Consider the following 13,627-nt stretch of genomic DNA (forward strand, 5'->3'; position numbering starts at 1 on the left):
GGGCAAGCTAGTCGCCTGGAAGACATTTAAGAAAATGAATCCGACTTTCTCCGTGTTCTGTTTGCCCACGTGGAGACCCTGCCTGTAGCAGTGAACTGTTCCCTGCGACTTCAGCGCACTTCCTTTTTCAGTTTATGAAAAAGGAAATGATTCTTTCCAAAGGTCATTTGCACAACTTTCTTTTTTTTTCTTTCTCTTTTCTTTTTCTTTTTTTTTTTTTCCCTTAGGGATACGAGCTGCAGGGCCTCCGTTCTTGGTGGCCCTAAGCATAGCATTGATCTTGACAAAATCATAGGCACTTGGACAACTTGTTATAAAACAAGTAAAGTTGAAGAAAAACTGCTCAGTGTGGTGGGACTTCTAATAAAACGAAGCTAGGGACTGAGAGGTGGCCCTGCGGACAAAGGCACTAGTGGACAAACATGACGATCTAAGTTCGATCCCTGGAGCACACATGAGAGTTGCTCTCTGATCTCCTCACGCAAGTATAAATAAAGAAGAACTGTCATGGTGGAGATTAAACTTCCAAAGTTATGAAATCCCCTTCTCTGAGGGCTGTGTGTTTATGCTTGGCTGCCACTTCAATATCCTAAAGAGCTTTGACTGCTAAGGAGATTTTAGGTGAATCTAGAAAACAGAGCCTTAACATGTGGGCAAGTATTCTTCTAACAGAAAACAAACCAGCCCAGACTGCTACCTTACAGAGATGCTTACGTTCTGACATAATTCACAGAATAAAATTCACTTAAAAACTAAATAAGAGGTTTTGGCATATAATAAATATACGTTTGTGGCAGGGATGAAGACACTGCTCTGTGGTATCAACCACATTATTAGGAATGAGGCTCTCCCTTAATCTTTTAGGGCTAGCCCTCCAGAAAGTCTTTGGCTTTTTTGACATGGGAAAGAATTGCAGAACAAGCCAGTGTGAAACAAAGTTAAGTCCAAAGTTCAGTTACCAACACCTCACAAAGTCCTGAGGAAACAGAATTTCCTGAATAATACCAGGCATAATACCAGGCTTGAATATTTAAGTCATTTGTTTGACTAAAATCAGCATGGCGCTCTCTCTCTCTCTCTCTCTCTCTCTCTCTCTCTGTCTCTCTCTCTCCTCTCTCCTCTCTCCTCTCTCTCTCTCTCTCTCTCTCTCTCTCTCTCTCTCTTCTGTGTCTCTCTCTGTCTCTCTCCCTCTCTCTCTGTCTCCTCTCTCTCTGTCTCCTCTCTCTCTCTCTCTCTCTCTCTCTCTCTCCCTCTCCTTCCTCTGTCCCCACCCCCAGGTCCTGGTGATACTATGTGAAAGGACATGAACCTGCAAGCACCACTGTAAAAGAATCTTTTATTCACCTGATGTAATTGTTTTAGTTCTTTCTGAACTCTGGCTGGCTGGTTCAACTCAGCTGGCTGGCTTAAAACTTTTCTCCAAGCTGACTGATTCAAACTGGTTTCTTTCTACTTTTTAATGAATTGCTCTGATTAGCTTTAAACAAACTCTGGCAATCTATTCTAATCTTCTGGCTTCTTCTCATTCTCTATTTGTTTGTCTTTACCTGTGTCTTGCTTGTTCTCTCTTCAACCTGACTGTAAAACTCTCCTGGTAAAACTGCCTCTGAATTCCATGACCTGACTGAAGGGAACTGAACTGGAGTTCTGAGATCAGAATGCTTCTGTCTCCTGAATACTGGGATTAAAGCTTTTCTTTAATGGAGCTAAGCTTTTCTTACCTCAATCTTGCTGTTTACCAGGCTGGCTTCGAACTCAGAAATCTGCTTCCCTCTGTCTCCTGGGATTAAAAGTATGACTGTGGGGATGGAGAGATGGCTCAGCAGTTAAGAACACCCGACTATTGGCCCGGAAACCGGGAAAGGGAATAACACTCGAAATGTAAATAAGAAATACTCAAGTTAATAAAAAAAAAAAAAGTGTTTGTCTTCAGAATGATGAGAGAAGTCTAGCAGAAACATACCTTGTTTACATTGACTTCTCCATGTCAGATTCTAGTGTCGTTAAAAAAAAAAAAAAAAAGAACACCCGACTACTCTTCCAGAGGTCCTGAGTTAAATTCCCAACAACCACATGGTGGCTCACAACCATCTGTAAAGAGATCCGATGCCCTCTTTTGGTGTATCTGAAGACAGCTACAGTGTACTTATATATGAATTTTAAAAAAAAAGTATGACTGTATTCCAGTGGAATCATACAGACCTGGAAGGTCTTTGGATGTGATCTCTTGCCAGGACAGCCATATACTGAATTAAAATTCCTCTACACATCACTTTACTAAAACAGCATAAATCCTAACACCCATTAAACACTTTACCTAGAGTGTAGTCCTCACTCCACATCAAGGAAATAGAGACCATAACAGAACACCATAATCAATCACAATGAAGAGTTGTGAAGCCCAGACTTGATATATCTAGAAAACATTCCCACATCTATGGCTCAGAGAACAATGCAAAACAGAGGATAGAAGGGCTTAGAGCTGGAGGACCAGGGAGTTTGCTATGACATTGTGTCTCTTGGGAATGTCACAAGCTACACCATAAGTTCTCACCATCAGCTGAACAGGACAACACAACTTCATATGTCAGTTACCTGTCTTAAATTGGCCTTAAACTTGTGACCTTCCTACCATGTCTTTCCAAGTGCTAGAATTCTAGGCAAGCATCACCATGTCCGGCTTTTTAGCAACTCAGTGGTAGGTTGTTGGTACTGAGGTTGGTTTGTAACCAGACCTGTAACCAAACTGATCTCAAATGTCTGATCCTTCTGCCTCCACCTTCTGAGCACTAGAATTACAGAGAGCACTGCTGTTGCCAGCGGCCTCTTCTGAGAAAAAAGCACATTTCATGTCTAAGCAAACGCTAATTCTTGGTACACTAAGGACAGGGAGACATCTCTAGCCCAATAAAGTTGAGTCTACTACCTCTTAAGAAGTAAATGTTGTAGGATATTTGATCACACTGTGAACACCGAGATTGTGTTATTTACTGGAAAACAAAAAACAAAAAACAAAACTGGTTTTAATTGTGGTGTGGTTCAGTCTTAGCACACATCATTTATCCAAAAGCTTTCTGCTTAAATATTCTAAACAGGATTAAATAAAGTCAACCATAGGTCAAGAGGTGAAGCAAGCAATCAATTGACAGGAAGTAAACATAGGATTATTAAAAAAAAAATTTAAAAAGTGAAGGAGTCAGCAGGACTGATAGACAAACACAGGAAGTAGACGGGAGGGACATTGAGTTTGAAGGAGGTTGGTTGAGACAGCTAGAGAGGGAGTTCCTAATGGGAGATCAGCTGAGGAGGAAGGTCAGCTGGGTGCTTTCTCTCCCTCTTGAGCTACGAGGCTTTCACCCTGGCATCTGGTTCCTGAGTCTTCATTGGTAAAATTGAGCAAATTAGATTTTGTTTAAAAAGTTGGTGCTCTAATGTGTGGCATGATTGCAAAGAGAAATCATGCCAGCTGGGCAGAAACTAAAATGCCATCAGATTTGGTGAGATACCTGGGAAGTCCTCAAGGACGGAGTTAAGTAATATTAAAAACTTTCCTTTATAGTTATTATCAGTCTAGTAATTCATATTTTATCCTTTTTTTTTTTTTTTTTGTTGGGGACCCGAACTCAGGGCCTTTGCATGCTAGGCAAGCGCTCTACCACTGAGCTAAATCCCAACCCCTCATATTTTATCCTTAACAGCCATAGTGGGTTTTGTGCCAAACATGGAAAATAGTTTGATAATTGTGCCAAATATGAAAAGAAGATTGATAAGATACAAGCCTTAGAAAGACTTATAGAGGGGTTGGGGATTTAGCTCAGTGGTAGAGCGCTTGCCTAGCAAGCACAAGGCCCTGGTTTCGTTCTCCAGCTCTGAATAAAAAAGAAAAAAAAAAAAAAAAAGAAAGACTTATAGATTAAGTAAAAATACTTAGTTACAGACAGAACAATTTAGACAACTTACTGTGCCACCTCATGATGAAACTGAAGAGGTGCAGCCCAAGGTTGTTAGAAAACTAACCTTAATTTATCCAGTTACTATACAAGACCTACCAGCAGATGACAGGCACCCCCAGGGTCACGATGCAATTAAATGGAGTCCTAGAAACATATTAGACTTGAGATGCTGCTTTTCATATGGTTTACTTTCGCCCTATGTAAAACAGATATTAAGTTCATGGGCCACTCAGAACAGAACTATCTTCCAGGACTGGAAAGATTTGGCAACAGTTACAATGGCAGACATGGTGGAAAGAAGCCAGGGCCATAGAACAATGAAATAAGGCTAGATGTATTAATAGTTTTCGAAATCAGTTGCTGGGTGACAGTCAATATGCTGTTACAAAGGCAGTTTGAATTTGATGATCACACTTTGGTGCTGGCTTTTAGCAGTTTTAAATGCTTGGGACAAGATTGAGGAATCAGGAAAGAGGGCTGAGTCATTAACTAAAATTATACACGGCCCAAAAGAATCACTCAAAGATTTTTTTTTTTTTTTTTTTGCAAAGATTGACTTCAGCTATAAATGGAACAGCTTCAGATTCAGAAGTCAAACAAATACTAATGGAATCTTTGGCTATTGAAAATGTTAATTTAGAATGCAGAAGAGTGGTTGGGCCTTTAAAGACAAGGTTAGCACCAATAGATGAATGGATTAGAGATATAGCTGATATTGGATCCCTATGACGCTAGTTTGATAGAAGTAATTTCTAAAAGTTTTAAGATAAATCAAAGTACCAGATGTTTTAATTGTGGTAAGCAAGGTCATTTGGAAAGGGGTTGTAGGCAAGGCATTCCGAGAAACAATGTTTCTTCTAGAGATAATCCAAAAAGAAGCCTTGTGTAGAGTGCAGAAGGTGTGGCAAAGGCCAGCATCGGAGTAAAGAATGCAGGTCAACAGGGACTAAAAAGAGGGATCTATTGACCTGTGGGGACCAAGGGAAAGATCGCAACATTGGGCTAACACATGATTTACCGATGCTTCATCAACCACTGATGGAACTCACACCAATGGAAATGGCAGCTATCGATGGGGGATGGATGGTCGATACTGAGGGAAAAACCACGGAATCCGTGCAGCACTGTTGGCTATGAGACAAACAGCTAGGAAAGCAGAAGGAAAATCTCTGTCATCAGCTCATGGTTCCTGTGCAGTGGTTTAGCTCTAAGGTCATCAAAATAGAAAACCACCAACTGGGAGGTGAATGGCAAAGATATCTGGTCATGGGAGGCACGAGTGAAAACAGCAGATCTTGGCAAAGACATCAAATTTTATGGAGCTCATTCTGGCAAGCGACAATAATGGAAAATTACGAAATAGTGGACAAGTTGGTATCATTTTTTTTTTAAAGATTTATTCATTTATTATATATAACTACACTGTAGCTGTCTTCAGATACACCAGAAGAGGGCATCATATCTCTTTACAGATGGTTGTGAGCCACCATGTGGTTGCTGGGAATTGAACTGAGGAGCTCTGGAAGAGCAGTCAGTGCTCTTAACCGCTGAGCCATCTCTCCAGCCCAGGCATCATGTTTAATTAAGACTAAAAATTCAAAATTTGCCAGGGAACAAATTCAGAATGTATCAATAAGAACAACAGATCGCACATTCAAACAATGTGAAAGTTTACCCCTAACACTAAAAACTAAGGGGAAATGGAGAACCACATTTAACCAGGACAACCCTATGAGAATAAGTATTATGAGGAACCTACAGTCAGGCAAAGGTTCACACCTTAATTCCCAACACTAGGGAGGCAAAGGCACGCACACAAGAATTACAGTCATTTAAGTTTAAAAGCTGCTTGCAAATGGCAGGCTGAAATTCAAAGTGAACATCCTTTGTGATCTAAGAATAAATACACTTAAACCTTGAATTTATACATAAAGAGATAGGGGAATATAGGTATATTTATCCACACATACTAAGGTATATTTAGTTTCAAATTTTCAAAAGAATTTTAAAAATTTCTATTGAAAGATAATACTTTTCTGTTGAAAAAAAAAACAAAAAACAATTTTTTTTTGTCCTAGGAAAAATATAACCTACCAGAAATGGAATCCCCCACCGCAGTTAGTGTTGGGGCTGCTTTTGGTTTTATCTTTCCAGGAGAATAAAAGCATCCAACTAAGGAAGCTGAGGCCACTGGACAAGGGAAACATCTGAAGAAAAAGGACGGATTGTCTTAAGAAAAAAAGTAAATTGGCCAAATTGTATCGCCCACCTCCAGCTGACCGACCTGATATCCCAGCTCAGAATTCCAGACTAGCGCCTGCCCCAGCCTCGGGCCTTCCCACCAGACAACTACCCAATTTGGGCGGAGGAGGGGAGGGTCAGCCGGGTCAAACCCTTCCCTTCATTCTCTGTACTAAATGGCTGGTCCACCAACCGAGGCCGATTCCCAAATGCTTGTCTCTGCTGCCCTCTGCAGGCATAAATGGTAAATGGTCTTCATGTGGTCCCATTTCAATTAAATATTAAAGCTAGCGTTCGAACATGGATCTCTCCTTCTCTAAACCCATGCATATTTGTTAAAGGAAAATCCAAAATGTCTGTCTCAGATCAGAAGAGACACCTGGTATGGGACAGAGGAAAACCAAAAATTAGGGGCTATTCTATTGACAGTAATCTCATAGTCTTTTGGTTTTCATTTGACTCTAAAAGTTAAGGTATAAATACTATCTCAAAAAACTATAAGGTTATTATGTATATAAAATTTTCTGTCCTGATGCTAGCAGTCAGAGTACTAATTCTAGAAATAAGCTTTATCCCTAGCTTCCTGTATGTGTTTTCAGGTTTGAATCTGAAAGGTAAAACTAGTAACAAAGTTTCTGTGTCTCAGATGTACTTGACAGATTATGGTCCTCAGACCTTTCAGAGATCTGCTGAATATGTTTTTTTTTTTTTTTGGTTCTTTTTTTCGGAGCTGGGGACCGAACCCAGGGCCTTGCGCTTCCTAGGCAAGCGCTTGAATATGGTATTTTTAAATGTTTGCATTTTCTAAAATAAACAGTGACCATTGCTAACAATAACCTTTGAGGTCTCCAAGAAGATGATGGGGCCCTGCGACAACAAAGCCACCTGGATTGTAGTATCGCTAACCACTGGGGAAAACTGCCCCATGCCTCTTCTGCCACCAGATCGGTGCAGACAGAGGACCCCTTTGGGTTGATGGCTGTGTTCTACCTAGTCAGGATTGCCACTGAACTGATGAACAACACCCAAAGGTCAGCTTCGGACTACAAACTGCTCAGGACATTCAAACTGCTGAATTCATACGAGATTGACAGGAACATTATATAGGACTTTAGACTCAAAAATATCTAATCCTAAACTGCCAAGAATAACCAAGCTAAATATTGTGGAAAGGTTGGTAGAAATAGCTTCATTGTTGTAAATAGCTTTACTGTGCTAGAGTTAAAACCTTCCTTTTTTATGTAGACAAAAAAGGGGAAATGTTGAAGGAGTATTTGATCAGACTCTGACCCCTGAGATTGTGTTATTTACTGGAAAATCCTGTTCCTACTTCTTGTGGTATGACTCAGCCTTAACACACACCTTTAACCAAGAGCTTTCTGCTTGAATGTTGTAAACAGGACTAAATAAGGTCAACAATTGATCAAGAGGCAGAGCAAGGGAACTGAACATAGAATTATTAAGAAAAAAAACAGGGGTTAGGGATTTAGCTCAGTGGTAGAGCGCTTGCCTAGAAAGCGCAAGGCCTTGGGTTCGGTCCCCAGTTCCGAAAAAAAAGAAATAAAAAACAACAACAACAACAAAACAGATAACAAGAGGGAGTCAGAGGACAGATAGAGAGATGCACAGGAAGTAGAATGGAAGGACATTGTGTTTGAAGGAGGTTGTTTGAGATGGGGGGGATTCCTGATGGGACGTCGGCTGAGAAGGGAGGTCCGCTGGGTGCTTTCTCTCCTCTGAGCCAGCAGCCTTTCACCCCAGCATCTGTTTATTGGTAAAATCGAACAAATGAGATTTTGTCTTAAAAGCACAAACAAACAGACAGACAAAAAACCCCACAAGAGTCATCTCTCTAGACCCTCAAAATTTGGCTCTGGTTCTCAAGACTGGCCTGGGCAACTTAGAATACTCTTCACAATCAAAGCTAAAGACGTAAAGACGGCCGGGCACAGAGGTCAGCAGTAGAGCAGAGCAGAGGCTCGACCTTGAATCCCTAGCAACGCCAAGTCACAAAACCAAAGGCCTTGTTGAGTCAGCAAACTGATTCCCACCATTGTGTATCATCATCCTTTCGCTTTATTCCTGCAGACAGAGCAGCGCCGGCTATCCACACTCTGATTTAGAGTCCACTTTATCTTCTCCCATTTAATTAAGATGAATTAAGGAGTGCAAAGACAGGCATGGTAGCACACAAATGTGTGGCTGAGGTGGAAGGATCAAGAGGCCACTTTGGACAACGAAGCCAAGTCTCCTGTCAAAAATAGCAACAGTCAGGAGTCAGCTGCATCCCTCTGCCTCAGGAAGACAAACTCCTGGCACCAAGATGAAAACCTTCTTAGGACAGGAAGGCTAAGGCTCTGTGACTGTCACTTCTGTCTCTGTGAGTCCCTATACGCCCTGCTTAGTGATTCTGTGGGCCATGCTCTCCTGTGTCCTTGACTCCCTCTGGCTCCCACAATCCTTCCTCTTCCTCTTCTGTGGGGTTCCCCACGGTCCACTCAATGTTTGATTGTGGGTCTCTGCATCTGCTCCTGTGGTCAATCTTTTAATTTAGACATTCTAAAGGAATACAGCATTATCTCGTGGTCTTAGTATACACTTTCATACCGGCTAACAATGTGGATCATCTCATTACTTCTTTTTTAATATTTTAAAGTTATTAGTTTAAGTCAGTGGTGGTAGTGCATACCTTTAATCAGGAAGCAGAAGCAGGAGGATCTCTGAGTCTGAGGCCAGCCTGGTCTAGAGAATGAGTTCCAGGACTGCAAGGGCTACACAGAGAAACTCTGTCTCAAGAAAAAGAAAAATAAAAAGGAGAGGGGCTGAAGACATGACTTAGCAGTTCAGAGCATCAGAGCACTGAATGTTCTTCCTAAAGGACACAGGTTCAATTCCCAGCACTCACTCACATGGCAGCTCATAGCTATCTGTTCACTGCACACTTCACTGTGGAGAGTAGACGAATTGCTGAGGGAATGTGTGTTACTGACAGGAGTGTGACCACATGAACTGCAATACCTCAAGCTCATTGGAATGGCAAAGCCTCTTCAGGTCAGGCTCAGAGGAATGGCAAGGCCGTGGTCTAGTGCCAATGCTGACCTTGTGTACAGAAAGTACCAACCACAGCTTCCTCCTCACAGATGACTGCAGCCTGAGACTGCTGTCCTACAGAGACCCCTTACCAAGATCAACTAACTCAAGTCTGGCTATATATAATAAACTCGACTCCTTGTTCAGTGATATCCAATAAACATTCTGAGTTTCTGGATCGCTGGTGCACCTCTCTGGAGAGCACGACCCTGATGATCCCAGCATTTCTGTACAGGTGTCTGTCATTTCTTCATTCCCTGTCACCAGAGAAAGGTCAGTCCCTAACCCATATAGTTTACAACACCTAACCACCGAACCATTTTTTTTCTCTGTGTAGACCTGACTGTCCTAAAATTCACTGGCCTCCAACTCACAGTCCTGGCATTAAAAGCACTCACCACCACCACTGTACAAAAGATCCACTTTGAATCCAGATTTTTTGAGGTTGGAAAATACATCTTTAATCTGATGGCAGCCTATATAAAGGATGTGGAGGAAGAAAGCTTTTCTCTCTTCGCATGCTTGCCCTTACTCTCTGTGGCAAATCCATCCCTTCACCGCCATTAGAGATGACTTCTTTCAGGAATCCATATACTGACGACCAGCCAAGGCATCTCTTTTGATAGATAGATAGATAGATAGATAGATAGATAGATAGATAGATAGATAGATAGATAGATAGGTAGGTAGGTAGGTAGGTAGGTAGGTAGATAGATAGATAGATAGATAGATAGATAGATAGATAGATAGATAGATAGATAGATAGATAGGTATTCAGTCTTGTTCTTCTAGAACCATAATATCCCTCCCACTTGATATGTAGTCAGATATGACCCTTAACTTTTGAGACTCCTGCTTCCATGTCCCAAGTTCTGGGACTGCAGGTGTGTACCACCATTCCTGGTTCATGTACGGATCAAGCCCTGAGCTTCATATAGGGTACTTAGACACTCAACCAACTGAACTACATTTCTAGCCCCAATGTATGTTTGTTTGTTTATGGTACTGGGGACTGAACCCAGAGCTTTACGGATGCTAGGCAAGTGCCCTACCACCGATACATGGACTCCTAGCTTTACGGCCATATTTTCTGCACTTTTGTCATCTCTGGTAAAGTAGCTGCTGAAATAATGTACCTCATGGGGCCAGAGCGATGGCTCTGCAGTTAAAGCACGCATTGGCTGCTCTTCCAGAGGACCCAGGTTCTCGTAACAACCACACAGCCCCTCTCACAACCACCTGGAACTCCAGTCCTAGGGGTCTGGTGCCCTCTTTGGTCTCTGAGGGCTCAAGGCAATCAGATCTCTGTGAGTTTGAGTTCAGCCTGGTCTACATGAAAAGTGCTAAGCCATAGTGCACAGTGAGACTGATCTTAAATGACTGCTGAGATATTTGCATTTCTATATTAATTTCAGAGTCTTTAAAAATATCTATTTGTGGGTTGGGGATTTAGCTCAGTGGTAGAGCACTTGCCTAGCAAGTGCAAGGCCCTGGGTTCAGTCCCCAGCTCCGAAAAAAAGAAAAGTAAAAAAAATCTATTTGTGGGGGCTGGAGAGATGGCTCAGTGGTTAAGAACACTGACTGCTCTTCGGGATGTCCTGAGTTCAAATCTCAGCAACCACATGGTGGCTTACAACCATCTGTAATGGGATCTTGGCGCCTTCTTCTGGTGTGTCTGAGGACAGCTACAGTGTACTCACATAAAATAAATTAATCTTTTTTTTTTTAAATCTATTTGTGTGTGTGTATGTGTGTGTGTGTGTGTGTGTGTTTGTGCGTGCATGTGTGCTCATGTGCAGGAAGGAAGGGCCATGGTATCGAGATCAGATGACAACTTGCAGGAATTGGTTCTCTCCTTCCAATATGTAGGTTCTGGGATCACACTGAGGTAGTCATGCCCAGCAGCAGGCACTTTTACATGTTGAAACATCTCATTGTCCCTTCTGTTGTTATTTTGTTTTGATTTTGAGGCAGGGCTATACATGACAGGAGTGTGGGGGGAAGGGTCTCAAACTCCACTTGTAATTGACAATGAGCTTGAATTTCTGATCTTGCGTTCCCCTGGGATTCCAGACATGCACCTCCACACCAGGTTTGTGTGATGTTGGAGAGCGAACCCAGGGCTCCATTCTGTAGCCAAGCATTCTGCCAACTGAACTATATCCTCAGCACCTTTAAAACATTTGTTTATGTGCACAGATGTTTTGTGTACATGTATGACTGTGTACATCATGTGTGCCTGCTGCCCGAGGAATTCAGAAGAGGGCTTCAGCCCTGGAACTGGAGTTATGAATGGATAAGATCCACCTTGTGGATACTGAGCACTGAACTCAGATCCTCTGCAAGAACAAGTTCTCTTTATCTCTGAGCCAGCTCTCACTTGCCTCCCCTTTTTTGGATGGAGGGTCTCATTTGACTCAGGCTGGGATCTATACACCCATGACCATCGCTTGCCAAGTACAAAGAACTGAGTCAGGTAGATTTCTGTGAGTTCTAGACCAGCCTGATCTACATAGTGAGTTCCTGACCAATCACAGAAAAACAAACAGTTCCCTGGGCAGTAGCAGCAGCACACACCTTTAATCCCAGCACTCAGGAGGCCTCGGCAGCTGGATCTCAGACTGGCACCTGGCTCGTTTTTTTTTTTTTTAATTAATTAATTAATTAATTAGCCTGGACTGGCCTTTGTGCATTTGTTTCCGGGCTTTTGCCGTTTGCTCTGTAAGTATGCCTGCCTGTGTGAGCTTTTGTATTCTATGCATGCAAGTGCCTTCAGCACTCAGAGGCATTGGATCCCCTGGAACTGAAGATTCAGGCAATTGTGAGACACCTGCTGTGGGTACTGGGAAACAAACCCAGGTCCTCTGTAAGAGCCATCTCTGTAGTCTCTCAGCTTTAGAGTTTTAAGCACAATACTATTAAATATCTTTGTCATATTTATCACTAATAAATATATGGTTGGATGCTCTGCCAAGTTTTGTTGTGGTGAGTTTAGCTACACCACTTTGGCTTCCAGTGGGTTGCATGCATGCACCTGCCCAGAAGCTATCGGGATTCACGCATGCACGCATGCACACGTGCCAGTTAATTTATTTTATTTTATTCTTTTTTTTTTTTTTTTTTTTTTTTTTTTTTTTTTTGGAGCTGGGGACTGAACCCAGGGCCTTGCGCTTTCTAGGCAGGCGCTCTACCACTGAGCTAAATCCCCAACCCCTGCATTGGCAGCCTTAAACCCTCCCCTGCCACCCCAAGCTCAGTGACCACCCATCTGAATTCTCACATGGCTGGTTGGCTTTATCTTCTGCAGTTCCTAAGTCCCATCCATCTCCCCTGAGTGGTGGTGATTCTCTTTCTCCTTTTTCCCAGTTCCTGGCCCAAACAAATCTAAAGGTCTTGTCCCATCTCCCTTTGCCCAGCCATTGCATCTTTATTGATTGATCAAAAACCAGTTGGCGGGGTTGGGGATTTAGCTCAGTGGTAGAGCGCTTGCCTAGCAAGTGCAAGGTCCTGGGTTCGGTCCCCAGCTCCGACGAAAAGAAAAAAAAAAAAAAAAAAAAACCAGTTGGCTACAAAGATCTTCAGCATTTGGACAGAAAGATTCCTGATTAAATCAAAGCATAAGAACCAATCCTCAACCCCTCACCTTTTCTGTCCAAAATAAAAAAACAAACAAATAAACCCTCTTTTCTCGGGCATAAATTGAACACAACCATATATAATTAACATCCAGCCCATCATATTTGTCAATTAAAGTACTCTACCATCATATCCTAATTAAAAAGCCTAAAATTCTCTACCTGAATTACTTTTTGATTTTTAGCTTGTATCACCATCTGAAAATCATGCTTTCAACCCTATATCATATCATATCTCTCAATGCTAAACAGCTTAAGTTTGCTAATGAGTCTTCAACCTCATCAGAAATCCAATTACAAATTAAATATTACCTGAGTATATTGAAAGCATAAAAACATAGCTTCCAAAACTTAAACTGTAGAGACTGCTGACTACCTGAACAGTTCTTTGCTCCTCAAAACATTGGCGCACCAGTCTTCAGCCTTCTGGCCCAGAGCCATCTGGTAGACCTTGGAATGAGGTTGGAATATGAAGGACTAACTTACCTTGTCTTGGCAGAGCTTAGTAGATGACTATACCACATTCGTTTGTCCCTTTTGAACAGTATTTTGTCTGCAGATGACACAGGCAATTTCTACCCAGTGGCTACCTTGCCACAATAAGCAATGCCCACCCTGCCACCCCCAGTCCTGGAGATAAAGATGCCCAATATCTTCCCTAACTCACGAAGAGGGTACTGTCAGGAGCAGACATGTCTCCAGTCAAAA

This window comes from Rattus rattus, chromosome 3 (assembly GCF_011064425.1).
Source record: "Rattus rattus isolate New Zealand chromosome 3, Rrattus_CSIRO_v1, whole genome shotgun sequence".
Taxonomy (NCBI): Eukaryota; Metazoa; Chordata; class Mammalia; order Rodentia; family Muridae; genus Rattus; species Rattus rattus.